General features: G+C 43.9%; 1 protein-coding gene across 1 annotated transcript in view; it reads right to left on the minus strand.

Annotated features, from left to right (window-relative positions):
• The window catches only part of RIPOR2 (RHO family interacting cell polarization regulator 2), a 123,873-nt gene that overhangs the window by 96,297 nt on the left and 14,312 nt on the right, over window positions 1-13,264 (minus strand). The window lies entirely within an intron of this gene.

Genomic DNA, 13,264 nt, shown 5'->3' on the forward strand with positions numbered 1-13,264 from the left:
TGTGGGAATCTCCCTGGCCGGCCAGGAATCGAACCAGCGCTGCAGAGGCTGCAGACAGCTTCACAGCGCTGCGCTCAACCCGCTGCGCCACCGGGGAGGCCCAGAGACATCTTAATGATTGGGGAGAAGCTGAGTTATTTTTGTTTTTTGGTGCATTTAGACTATTGGTGAAACTGTAGAGACGTGTGGATCTGTCTCATAGACAAAAACATCCCATAAAAGTCTTTTGAAGTAGAAACTAAATGAGATCTGGCAGCTACAACATTTTTCTACATCCCAGAAATAAAATTTCTGCCTCCTTTCTTAAATAGGGAATCCTTGCTCTGCCTTGGTTTCCTTACTTGTAAGGCCATCACACTGAATAATTTCTGTATTTAGAACATGTTTAAATAGAATGATGCTGCCAGGTGCATTTCTTCCCTCTCCCCAGCTTAATATTCAATCCCTTCATGAGGGAATTAATAAAAATCAATGCACTTAGACAAGCCCCATACAGGGAACAGCCTAGGAGACCGTGTCGACACTGGAAAGACACACATCAATCATATCCTAACCCACCCACAACACAATAGGAGCAGAGTGAACTTGATCCATAGACAGACCACTGAAGTGCAAGCACTGGTCACTGATTCTGTCCCTGAGACCATGAAGGGTGTCCGAATAGCACCTTGACATTCCAAGTCCTTCCTAACAGTTGGATTTTTCCAGACACTTGTCTCCCTCTGCCCTTCTTCCAAGTTACAAAATAGTTTCTGACAGCATTGTCTTCCCATGTAAACATCCCTTTGGAGAAGAAAATGTGTGGACCACATGACATGAACAGTCTTGTCCGCCTGGCAGACTATTCTTTGTATGTCTTCAACATGGGTATTCTGGTTAGTATACAAATCCCTAGCTAGTTGCCTTGACCTGAGTCAAATTTTACAAACCTACTCACTACTGTTTTTCAACTTGCTTCCTCTAGCCTCCAGTTATTACTCCCATTTCATGGATGGAGAAATCAGGATTCCAGAGAGTTAAAGTGACGACTTGTCTAAGGTGACACAATTTAATTAACTTTAGATACACATACCTGTGTTGGGGCACCTGCAAAATGTGGGCTATGGTGGGCTGACTATCCTTTCTGTCCTAATCCTTCCAGTTCATCCCTGTTGGATCCCCAGGTCTCCAGGGTTACTTTATCTCCATTCTCCATCCTCACTTCCTTTTACCTCTGTGATGATTCTCCAGTCCTTTCCAGGCTAAATAAACTCGATATGGATGGTGGGAGATCTGCACCGTCACAAATCTCCCAAATACCACTTTGCCTCTTGGCAGCTACTAAAATGATCATAAAGAAAATTGCTTTTGAAACACTCATTCATAGACTCAGTCTCTATGGAGAACAGGGGAAAGGTAGGAGGTAAAAGAAAGAGCACTAAATGGAGGATCAAAGACTACAAGCTAAATGGAGATGAAAACATTAACAGTGTGGGAGTTGAATGATATTGTTTAAGACAATGGTAAAACAGATGACAAGCCAAAGTAGGGTTCTAAGTCAAATGATTGCCTCCTCGCCTTCCATCCCCCAAATAGGCAAAACCAGAGAGGATGAAACCTCCCCTTGAAAATAGATTTGGGGTCTCCCCCGGTGGCGCAGAGGTTGAGCGCTGGGCTGTAAAGCTGCCCACAGCTTCTGCAGCGCCGGTTTGACTGCCGGCTGCTGGCGTGGGTCCCACATGGCGCGCAGACCTCTCCTGCCACACCCGCTGCTCCCCTCAGCAGTGTACTTCGTCAGTCTGCCTGTTTTGCTCCCCACTCTGGCTCTGGTGAATCCTCTCACCCTCCCACGCTTCTGACTTTATCCAGTGCTTGTATAAATAAATAAATAAATCTTAAAAAAAAGAAAAGAAAAGAAAATAGATTTGGGGCAAGTAAAAGGATAGACAGTTCTAATGGTAACCCCTTCAGAGGACTAATGGAGTTCTAGGAATGATGTGCAAATAAATACTTTGATGGACTTTCAACTTCTACTTTCAGCTTCACTCATCCATTCATCCATTCATTCATGGCTTTAAGTCATGTTCATATGCCAAAGATTCCCAGATTTACATTTCCAAACAGAATTCTCTTCTAAGCTCAGACATTTGAAGTATCCATCTAAAAATTCCGGTTAATTTGTAGGTCCATTTTCAATTCTTTTCTGTATGCACCAGACCTGGTGCTTCCTTGTATTTAACCATCTCAATATCCAGCCAGAGTCTAGAAGCCAGAAATCTCTAGCCAATGCTGATTCTTTCCTTTACCTCCCACAGTCAATTCATTAGCAAAACCTGCTGATTTGTCTCTGAGACAAATCCTTCCCTAAAATCCTTCATATCTTATCTGTATTCCTGGCCTCCACCCTGCCCTTCCCTGAAACCCATTCTCCCCAACTTTAAGCTGGTTCAAAGCAGGTCTTCAAGGCTTCCTGACTCTTGATAATTCACACCCTGGTGTAATCCCTTCTCCCCTGGTGTAATCCACACTCCATGAGTGTGGCCTGGTTTAGAGATTTACTTCTAACCAATAGGCTATGTGATGAGATTGTGGTTGATTAGTTCATAGAATATTTTGCCTTCTCTCTTGTCTGTTGACTCCCTTGCGGGCTTTGATGAAGCAAGCTGCCTTTTTTAAAAAGCTTATATGATGAAGAACTTAGGCACACCCTGCATCCCAAAACATTGAATCCTGCCAATGATTAAGTGAGCTTGAAAGTGTATTTTTTCTCATTCAAGCTTTCTGATGAGATCCCAGTCCTGGTTGATGACTTCATTGTGGCCTCAGGATAAATCTGAAGCTAAACTATGCCCACAGATCCATTAAAAGAAACATGTTTTATTTTAAATGGTTACATTTGTGACACTTTGTTAAGTGGCAATAGATAACTAATACAGGAAGAGTAACCTTTTAAAAGATATATCATGCTGTGGTTACTCTTTGGCATACAACCCTGCATTGGCGGCTCATTATTATAGAATAAAATCTATAAAATCCTAGCACAGACACTTTCTAGAGTCCAAAAGCTGCATGAGTGAGGCACCTGGTAACATAGGTCTTCACAAGGACATAATTCTTATTGGATTGTCTCATCCAAATCCCAGAGAAGTGAAATGCTTTGCCCCGGGGTATATAACCAAATAAAGAGTCCACACTGGAACTGAGGTCCCCTGGTGTTTAGTCCAAAGGTCTTCATAATAACCTCAAATCACAGTCTTTGCTGTGATCTCCCAAGTCTTTGTGCTTGGTTTATTTCTCCCTGTCCCTGCTCTGTCTGCTCTTCTTTTTAGGTCCCTACAATTGCCTAAATGGGATTCTTCTTACCCTAACACTTCACAATCAAAGCATTCAGAGATACCTTGGCTGAGCCCTTGTAACTTCATCCAGAGAAACAGGAAAGCCCAGAGCTTCTCAGGCACGGGAGTTGGGGACAGTATTGCCAACTCTGCTAGTATGAAACTTGATGTCACTTTCATACTAGTAGAAAGAAATGGTTCAGTCTAAAGGAGAAACACTTTAAAACAAGTCATTTCCCACTCCCCCTACCCCATGTGTCAGTCTTAATTGAAAACACTCCTGGAGGGGCCTCCCTGGTGGCGCAAGGGGTTAAGATGCAACCCATGAAGCTGTCTGCAGCCTCTGCAGTGCGAGTTCGATCCTTGGCCAGGAAGCTATACACATGGCTCAGCAGACCTCTCCTGGCTTGCCCACTGTTCCCCTCAGCAGTGTATTTCAGTGGATCTGGCTGTTCTGCTCTCCACTCTGTCTCTGGTGAATCCTCTCACCCCCTGCACCTCTGGTCTGTACCCCAGCTCTTGTATGCATAAAATAAATAAATCTTAAAAAAAAAAAAAAGAAAAAAGAAAACACTCCTGAATATAAATGGTAGCTGTTATTTCAATTCAGGTGCCAGGAACTCAGACCCAGGCAGGAGGCTCAGAGGGAAATATGAAAGTTGTGGAAGCTGCTTGGTGGTTAGGGCTTGGTGGTGAGGACAACCGTAAACAAGCGAAGTGGGTGTTATGAAAGAGGAAGTACCATGGGTGCTATGGGAACTGCAATTATTTTTGGTGCCATAAAACAGTGTGTTTGAACTTGAGTTGCACTCAGAATGGTCTCTTTCAGTAACTGAATTTTATCTTTTTTTCTATCATGGACGTTTTTAAAGGCCCTTTTTGGTTAGGGAACAGAATGGCCAAGCCGGTCTGATTGTTCTTTCAGCCATTCACCAACCCTATAAATATGCAATTCATTAGGAGAAAGCAGAAGAGGCCATAACCCAAATTTAGTTTCCTGATGTAGAGATGCAAGTATTTAATACAAAACTCAGATGTACCTGTGGCCATTAGGAAATGAAGCTGAAGCTCCGATGGGAAAGTCTCAGAATTTCAATGACATCGTCACCCTTGTCCATCTGCATTTCTAGACATTCTTTCTGTCCATGAGGCTTGGGGTGCTGGCTTCCACTCTTGGGCTAGTTGAGTAGTCTTTTTATTTTATTTTATTTTATTTTTTTTAAATAATAAATTTTATTTTTATATTCCCCATACAATTGCAGCCCCCCGGAGAGCTGTGTAGTTGAGTAGTCTTAGAGAGCAGTAGCCACATACACCTGAGGTTTAATGTCTCTTCCAAACCACGATGGAGAAAATCCATGTGGTTTGAAAATCCATGTGGTTTGAAGACAGGCAGACCGTCCTGTCCTCCTGACCTCCCTGTACAGGCATGTGGCCTCTCAAGTGCCTGGCTAAAGCGTGGCATGGTATGTTGCCAGTTTTAAGTTTCTCTCTTTCTCTCTCTCTCTTTTAAAAGATTTATTTATTTATGCATACCAGAACTGGGGTACAGGTCAGAGGTGTGGGGGTGAGAGGATTCACCAGAGACAGAGTGGGGAGCAGACAGGCAGACTGACTGAAATGTGCTGCTGAGGGGAGCAGGGGGCGAGTCACAAGAGGTCTGCTGTGCCATGTGGGTAGCTCCCTGGCCGGGGATTGAACTCGTGCTGCAGTGGCTGTGGATAGCTTCATAGGTTGCGCCTTAACCCCTTGTGCCATCAAGGAGGCCGTCTCTCTTTTCTGATGCTGTATTCTTACTCTTTTCCCCACCTCAAACTGGCACTCCTCTACTTAAAAGTGTCATTTGCTGCTTTGACCAATTTTTCTCTATTTCACTTTATTTTTAACTGTCTATTGTATAAAGTGCATGAGACTCACTCTGGAAAGGAGTTTTAAAATGCAGATTCCCCAGCCACCCACCTGTCCCATGCTAATTTAGTCGTCTTAAATAGCACATGGATGATTCTGGCTCAGTGGACTCAGATATACTTTGGTAAATACTGGCTTGAATAGGAGCAAAGAGGTGCCCAGCCTTCCTGGTACCATCGTGTGTCTCCAGAAGCCTTCCCAGCAGCACCCCAAACCCCTGAAATATGAGTATTGCATCCTGCTTCTTCCTACGAAGCTCACAGTCCAGGCAACAGCTTGGAAAGTGTTGTGGACTTCACATTGAGACATCTGTGTTTTATTGGTCCTGTTAATAGAAAACTCGGGGCAAATCTCAGCTTTGGTGTTCTCAGAGTTCTCACCTGTCAGATAACTAACTGGACTTCCAGGCTCTCTTTGGGCTCAAACATCAGACAATTACTGCTTCTATCTTTTTTTTCCCAGGTCATTTCCACTGCCTGGAAATTCTCTACTATCTTTTGTCTATCACTTTTTCTGATGTTTGGCTTTAAAAATCCTGCTTTGGGCCTCCCTGGTGGCACAAGGGGTTAAGCACAGCACTGTGAAGCTTTCTGCAGCCTCTGCAGCACAAGTTCGATCCTCCGGCCAGGGAGATACCCACATGGTGCAGCAGACCTCTCTGTCTAGCCTGCTGCTCCCCTCAGCAGTGTATTTCAGTCAGACTGCCTGTTCTGCTGCCCACTCTGTCTCTGATGAATCCTCTCACCCACCACACCTCTGGCCTGTACCCCAGTTCTTTGATTCATAAATAAATAAATCTTAAAAAAAAATCCTGCTTGGCCTGTCAAGCACTGATCAAACATTACCTCCATCATGAGGCCTCCCCTGCTCCCACTCACCCAACTCTGCTTGAGTCCTGTAAGCACCATGTCCCCTGAACATAGACCCAGTCCTGACCCTTCCTTCTGTCATAGATATTTGATATATGTCTCCTTGTTAATGTCTATGTTCCTTGCTGTTGGGAACTATGCTTAGTGCCAGTTACAGTACTGTAACCTCTATTCTTAAGGAATGCAGAATATAGTCAATCAGTGTCACCAAATGAGAATGATAGCCGGTGACATCCTTCCAGCCTTTGCCAACTTTTCCCTTGGAAAAACAATACAACAGGTCTGCATTATGGACATCAGAGCTGCACCTCCAGACGTGTGTTTCAACCTGACAAATGACAGCTGGGTCTTGCGCAGTGTTTTCTGAACTGCTGAGAGCAAGACCCCATTATCCTTTGCCCGTGTCTGGTGCCAATGATAAGGCCCTCAAGGGAGCAGACATCTCAGATTACTATTTCCTTACCATTGTCACATATATCTGTTAGCGCAGAAACGTGCTTGGCTAGTATCCTCGTGTGTCCTTGCAATGAATGTCCTCAATTTACTGAAATTTGGCCTGTGTATTCAGGCAATTATCACAAACCCTAAACTCCATTTCAACCCCCATTACCAGCTTTCATACAGTGACTACATGGGTAGAAAAGAGTGAGCAAAATTGAATAAAATCAAAAGTTGGTAGGAAATAAAATGTGCCTGAACAGCAGCAAATAATTCCCCTGTGCCTGGAAATTTGAGGCTACATTTCTCATACCTTATTATGACACATGTAGGGGTATTTTTCTGAAATGACATCATTTGAGCCAGAAGTTCCCAGATATTGGGTCCCATTTACACAATAACATAATCTAGACTAGACTTTTTATCTTTTGAAAACAATTATCATATGTTTATACATGTAATCTAGATTAGACCCCTTACATTTAAAAAATATTTTTAAATTTTTAAAAAATTTGACAAAATGAATGAATAGCTTGGGGGCCCATGAAAGCATCTTGAGAAACCTCAGGGCCCACAGACCACATTTAATGAAAACCTGACCTAGGCCGACAAGCAATATGGCAGAATATTGACTCCACTCTACAAATTCCTATAGCTACAAACCTTGTAAGGTAGAAGGCAAACAGGATAGATTTCATTCAACAAAATATTATTATACAAAGATATTAAAATGATTATGAAGTGATTCAAAATGAATGTGGACGTTATAGGAAACAGTATAAATGTAAATGTGTAAACACAATGGTAGCTACTTGAAATGTAGGCTTTTTTTTAAAAAAGGGGAGGCAACTTTATTTATTTTTTTTAATAACTTTTTTTTAGATTTATTTATTTATTTATACAAGCACTGGGTACAGTCAGATGTGCCAGGAGGTGGGGGGGGGGGGAGAGAATTCACCAGAGCCAGAGCAGGGAAGAGAACAGGCAGACTGATGAAGTACACTGCTGAGGGGAGCAGGGGGCACAGCAGGAGAGGTCTGTGCGCCATGTGGGACCCTCGCCTGTGGCCGGGGATTGAACCGACACTGCAGAGGCTGCGGGCAGCTTCGCAGCCCAGTGCTCAACTGCTGAGCCACTGGGGAGGCCCAACATGTAGGCTTTTTTGAAGGTTCTAAATTGATTTCACTTCATAATAAATCTCTCCCTTTTCTCCCATTGTAAGAAGAAATATAAACAATAACATAAATATAAATAAAAAGAAATATATTTATATAAAAATGTAAATACAAAAATATAAAATATAAAAATATAAAATATAAAAAATTGTTATTTAAAACAATTTAGTGGGATATAATTTGGGTATGCTTTAAAATGCACCCATTTAGGGCCTCCCCAGTGGCGCAGTGGTTGAGCGCTGGGTTGCAAAGGTGCCCGCAGCCTCTGCAGTGACGGTTCGATCACCGGCTACCAGGAGAGGGTCCCACATGGCGCGCAGACCTCTCCTGCCGCCCGCTGCTCCCCTCAGCAGTGTACTTGGGTCCTTCTGCCTGCTCTGCTCCCCGCTCTGGCTCTGGTGAATTCTCTCACCCTCCCGCGCTTCTGACTGTACCCAGTGCTTGTATAAATAAATAAATAAATCTTTAAAAACAAATAAAATGCACCCATTTAATTAACTAAATTTATTTATTTGCTTATTCATTTATTTATACATTAATTTTCTATTGTGACAACACTGGTTTACAATATGATTTAGGGAAAAAGGAGTGATTTGTCTGTAAGGTTCTCTGAGGTGATTTATTTCTGTTGTATTTACATTTTATCCCACATTGCCCCTTCTTGTTCTCGCTCTCTCTGCCTCCCTCTCTCTCTGCTTTGGGGGGGCCATGAAAGAACCACATCAAAGGCTGCCCTCCCTGGTATATCTATTGATAGTTGGGTTTGGCCAATGGAGAGCCCCAAAAGGAGATGGGAAAAAGGGGAGAGAATGAGGTCATGAATTCCTTAACTCATCCTTGTGATGTCACTTTGTGTCCCCCACATATCCCCGTGATGTCACCTCTGTGTCCCCCCACACTCCATGTCCCTCTTTAGGGGTCATCTGTGTGTAAATAAATTATTGTAATTGTAGTGAGCCATCAGTTTCCTAATAGTGCCCTGACTGATACCGTCAATAATTGCCTATGGATGAATTTTAAATAAATCTGTTTTTATCCAGCCATTCCTATTTTCTTTTTAAGATTTATTTATTTACACAAGCACTGGGAACAGTCAGAAGCACGGGAGGGTGAGAGGATTCACCAGAGCCAGAGCAGGGAACAGAACAGGTAGACTGACGAAATACACTGCTGAGGGGAGCAACGGGCGACTCAGGAGAGGTCTGCGCCCTATGTGGGACCCTCACTGGAGGCCGGGGATCAAACCAGTGCTGCAGAGGCTGCGGGCAGCTTTGCAGCCCAGTGCTCAACCTCTGCACTACCGGGGAGGCCCCATTTCTATTTTTAAGATAATTCATCTTTAGGTCATTCCTTTAATTATTTTTATTCCCCTTTCAATTTCGGGTCAGAGATGTGGTTGCAGATAATCTTGCTTATTTTCATTCCCTCTTACTCCCTCAGCTCCCCTCAACTATGCAAATATCCTTTCAAAGGTCAATCCTTCCCTAATTCACAAAGTCCTTTCTTAGGTGGGCTGAAGGGCTCAGAGTCTGATTGCTTAAAACTTTGTTGCTGTTTGTTCATCTTCATGATCTTCATGGGCATTATTTTGGAGTCTGAGTCACATCTGGAGCAGGTGTTGGTGAGGTTAGCTGAGCTGTCATGACTACTGAAGCAAAGCCAAGAAGAGTCTCAAAGTAGCTCAAAACACAGCCAGAACAAGCTGAAGCCAGGCCTGAGGTTTCTATGGGCTGTGGTCACATTTTCCTTTCTCTCCCCAGAACTACAATTCCTGCTCTTGGGCTGTGAATCAGCTGCAGGTTTAAAAGACATGTGGCCTCCCCTGTCAGCCCTGGAAGCCATTAGATTCCTTGCTAGTTGCAGGCTCTAGTGACTTTCCTCCTAAGCCACTGGTTCACCGCCTGCACCTCCCCCTACTAACATACACTTTGGACAAAATCAGAATATAGAATACAAGATCCTTCCCTTGCAGAGGTGAAAGCAGAAATCTGAGCCCCGATGCACAGCTTGCACAACCCACAAAGCCTTTTTTGGTCGCATTTCCCCTCTTTCCTTCTCTGCTCACACACGGTCCCACCCTTGGCAGCTTCTATGGGAGCTGTGACAAGGGGACAGAGCGCTGTAACCCTCCATAATTAATCAGGCAGAGCCTGGCTGCCGGAATATCACTACATCATCACGTAGCGCTGGCACCTAATAAATTATTCACGCCACCCAAGTGTAATCGGCTGTCACGTTCAAAATAGGTCATTCACTCAGGCGGCTGGAGGTGAAAATTTCACAGCAAGGGTAACACATCCAAGTGCTCTGCTTGAAGCAAATCTCCAAAGAAAGTGGCTTCTCCAAGCTAGCCCCTATTAAATGTCTTTCAGCTGATCCCACTGCTGTTTCCATTAGCGGCAGCCAGAAGAGACTGAAACAGCTGTCTGCTGGCTGGAAGGAGAGCTGGGGGATGGGAGGCTTTATTTCAGTGTCTTCCCTCTCTGACCCTTTCTCCACCAGCCTCAAGGGGCTGCTTGAGGAAAATTCACGCTAACACCTGCTCCCTCTGCCCAAGACGGTGGCCAAGTCAGCATGAGATGAAACCACAAGGCACTGGCAGGTTTTAGAAGAGAGAATTACACAGAGCTCTCTGAGAAGGGCCCTCCGCCCTGGGTGCCACATTCAAAGAGGAATTCAAGTCCAACAGCTGGAGGCCACGTGCCCTAGCTTTTCACATCCCAATTCACAGACATTCCAGCCTCTTCACCACTCAGAGCACACTTGCCCTCTTGTCGTCCTAAGATACACTATTCGACTCAAGTGCCTGGTGGAATACAAATATCTGACTGACTGGTAGAGCTTTTGGGGAGTTGTTGGTGTGCTGATATGTCTTTCTAGAGGTTTCTCAGGATATGAAAGATTATCGCACGGCACTATCTTACAGAAATTGTTCCAGAACAATTTCTCCTAAGAGTAGAGTAAAGGGGAATAATTGATGACATGGCTGTGGGATTTGAGTTAAAATAAAAATGAATGTGCCGACTGCTAGCTCTTGACTGTGTGACTGAGAGAGGCAGATAAATCCTCTCGGGGAGAGGGGGAAAGGAAGGGAATTTAGTAATGGGATTGACCCCTTGCCTGCCTTCTCTTAAAAGGATAGCCCAAAAACCTCTTTAAGTTTCTCCAGCCAAGATTCTAGGGATATGCGAAGGCATGGAGCAAAAGGACCAGAAAGGCAAGCTCTGAATTTAGTAAATACAGCACCCAAGGCAGGGGCCGTGTGAAAAGGGAGAATTTATAGGTGCGTTTCCATAATGATCATATTTATCCTAGCAGTGCGTCCAAGGAAGTCCTGCTTTCTCCTTCAAATGTTCACCTCCTAGAAACCTGTCCAGATGATCCAGCCTTTACCCTCTGATGTGTCCTTGATTGCCCTTCAGTGTTTGGGAACAGTTGAACTCCTGTCAGATGGCACCGCCCATACAAGTTCTAGCCCCATAAGCTAGAACTGACTCTATAGATCAAGCCACTCTCTGATCAACATTTCAATAGATGTTTCCTGAGAGTCCACTAGTCCCAGCTCTTAGAGTGGGACTTCACGAAGTCACGCACTGTTTATATCTATACTCTAAACGTCACTGTCCCAGATTGGACTCTGCAGTCCCAATCTTGGTAATACTCTCCCCACTCCCTAGCCAAGCCCTCCAGCAGCTTTCTCTTTCTCAGGAAAGGCCATAGCACCCCTCCAAGTGCTTTTCCCCAAACCATGGAGTCATTCTTGGGGAACCCCTTTATTACTACAGTTCAATCAGGTCCCATCAATTCTCTTCTGAATTGTTGCAACTGGCTCCTAACTGACCTCCCTACATTTGCCTGTAGTGACCCCATCTTTATTTTCAAGATACCAGTCAGAATGATCCTTCTGAATGACAAGTCAGGTTATATCATTTTACTCAACATCCACCATCAGCTCCCCATCTTCCACAGGGTAAAAATGCAAAGCCTTACAATGGCCAGTAAGACTTTACTAGAACTGGACACCCCAAAAACCTCTCCTATCTCATCTACCATTCTCTACCTCACTTATATGGCACCTCAGCCACACTGGCTTTCAGGCTCTTTCTGGAACATTCTCTTACAGATGTCCAGGTCAGACCAGCCCTGCAGACCTGTACCATGTCTTAGCCTTTTCACCTGATGTTTGATTTTTCTCCTTAATACCCATCCCCATTGGACACATCATATTTTTATTTCTGTATCTATTGCCTGTCTCCTTCCACTAGAAAGTGGGGATCTAGGGCCTCCCTGGTGGTTCAAGGGGTTAAGCACAGCACTATGAAGCAATCCACAGCTGCTGCAGCACGAGTTCGATCCCCGGCCAGGGAGGTGACCCACATGGCGCAGCAGACCTCTCCTGTCTCACCTGCTGCTCCCCTCAGCAGTATATTTCAGTAGGTCTGCCTATTCTTCTTCCCACCCTGTCTCTGGTGAATCCTCTCACCCCCACCTCAGAACTGTACCCCAGCTCATATATGCATAAATAAATAAATCTTAAAAAAAGAAAAAGAAAGTGGGGATCTGTTTTACTCACTGTCGATCCCAAGGGCCAAATGGAACTGAGCCAGTGCTTGGAAGACATATCGATTGATACTCTTTAAACAAACTAAGAAAAGAAATCTTATATCCCTAAATATTTCATAAGCTCCTGAGGGGGGCTGTATCTTCTAATTATGCTATCCCTATGGAGAGGAGTCTCAGTCAATGCAAATCTCAAAGTATTTATGCAGAGATTCTACAATGGATTCCCATGTAGGCAGAAATTAGTGGAAGGAATCCCCATACCCAGTGCATACACTTCCTGAGTCTTTCTAAGTTTATGCCAGGTATGCCCAGTCCTGCTCAGAATCAACTTCCTGGAACCATTCTATTTGCCATGAAAATTCCAGTTCCTTACCTTTAAGTTTTCTTGGCTCCAGTCCTTTTATCTTGCAAAACTGAAACTCTATACCCATTCAAAGCAATTGCCATGCAGACTTCCAGGACTGCAAGGTACTTTCCTATCTCTTTGTGAACGCTGCCCAAGCTTTTTTTCTTTAAATAGGAGATATAGGTAAATATGCATATGGATAAAAGTTGTGGTAAAACACGTATGACATAAAATTGACCATCCAGATTATTTTTACCTGCACGTTCATATTATTATGCAACCACCTTCCAGAAGTCCTTTTATCTTGCAAAACTGAAACTCTATGCCCATTAAACAATGATCATCCCTCTTTCCTGCTGCCCCGGTCTCTAGAAACCACCGTTCTATATCCTGTCTCTATGAATTCCACCACTCTGCATATCTCATGTGAGTATTTGTCTTTTAGTCACTGGCTTACTTCACCTAGCTTACTGTCCTTAAGTTCATCCATGTTATAGCATGTGGCAGAGTTTCCTTCCTTTTTAAGACTGAATAATATTCCATTACGTGAAGATACCACATTTGGTGTGCTCATCAATCCTTGTGTTGCTTCTACCTTTTGGCTAGTGTGAATAATGCTGCTGTGAACATGGATATACAAGTATCTCTGTG

The sequence above is a fragment of the Talpa occidentalis genome, unplaced genomic scaffold (assembly GCF_014898055.3).
Source record: "Talpa occidentalis isolate TD23 unplaced genomic scaffold, MPIMG_talOcc4v2.1 talOcc4.2, whole genome shotgun sequence".
Taxonomy (NCBI): domain Eukaryota; kingdom Metazoa; phylum Chordata; class Mammalia; order Eulipotyphla; family Talpidae; genus Talpa; species Talpa occidentalis.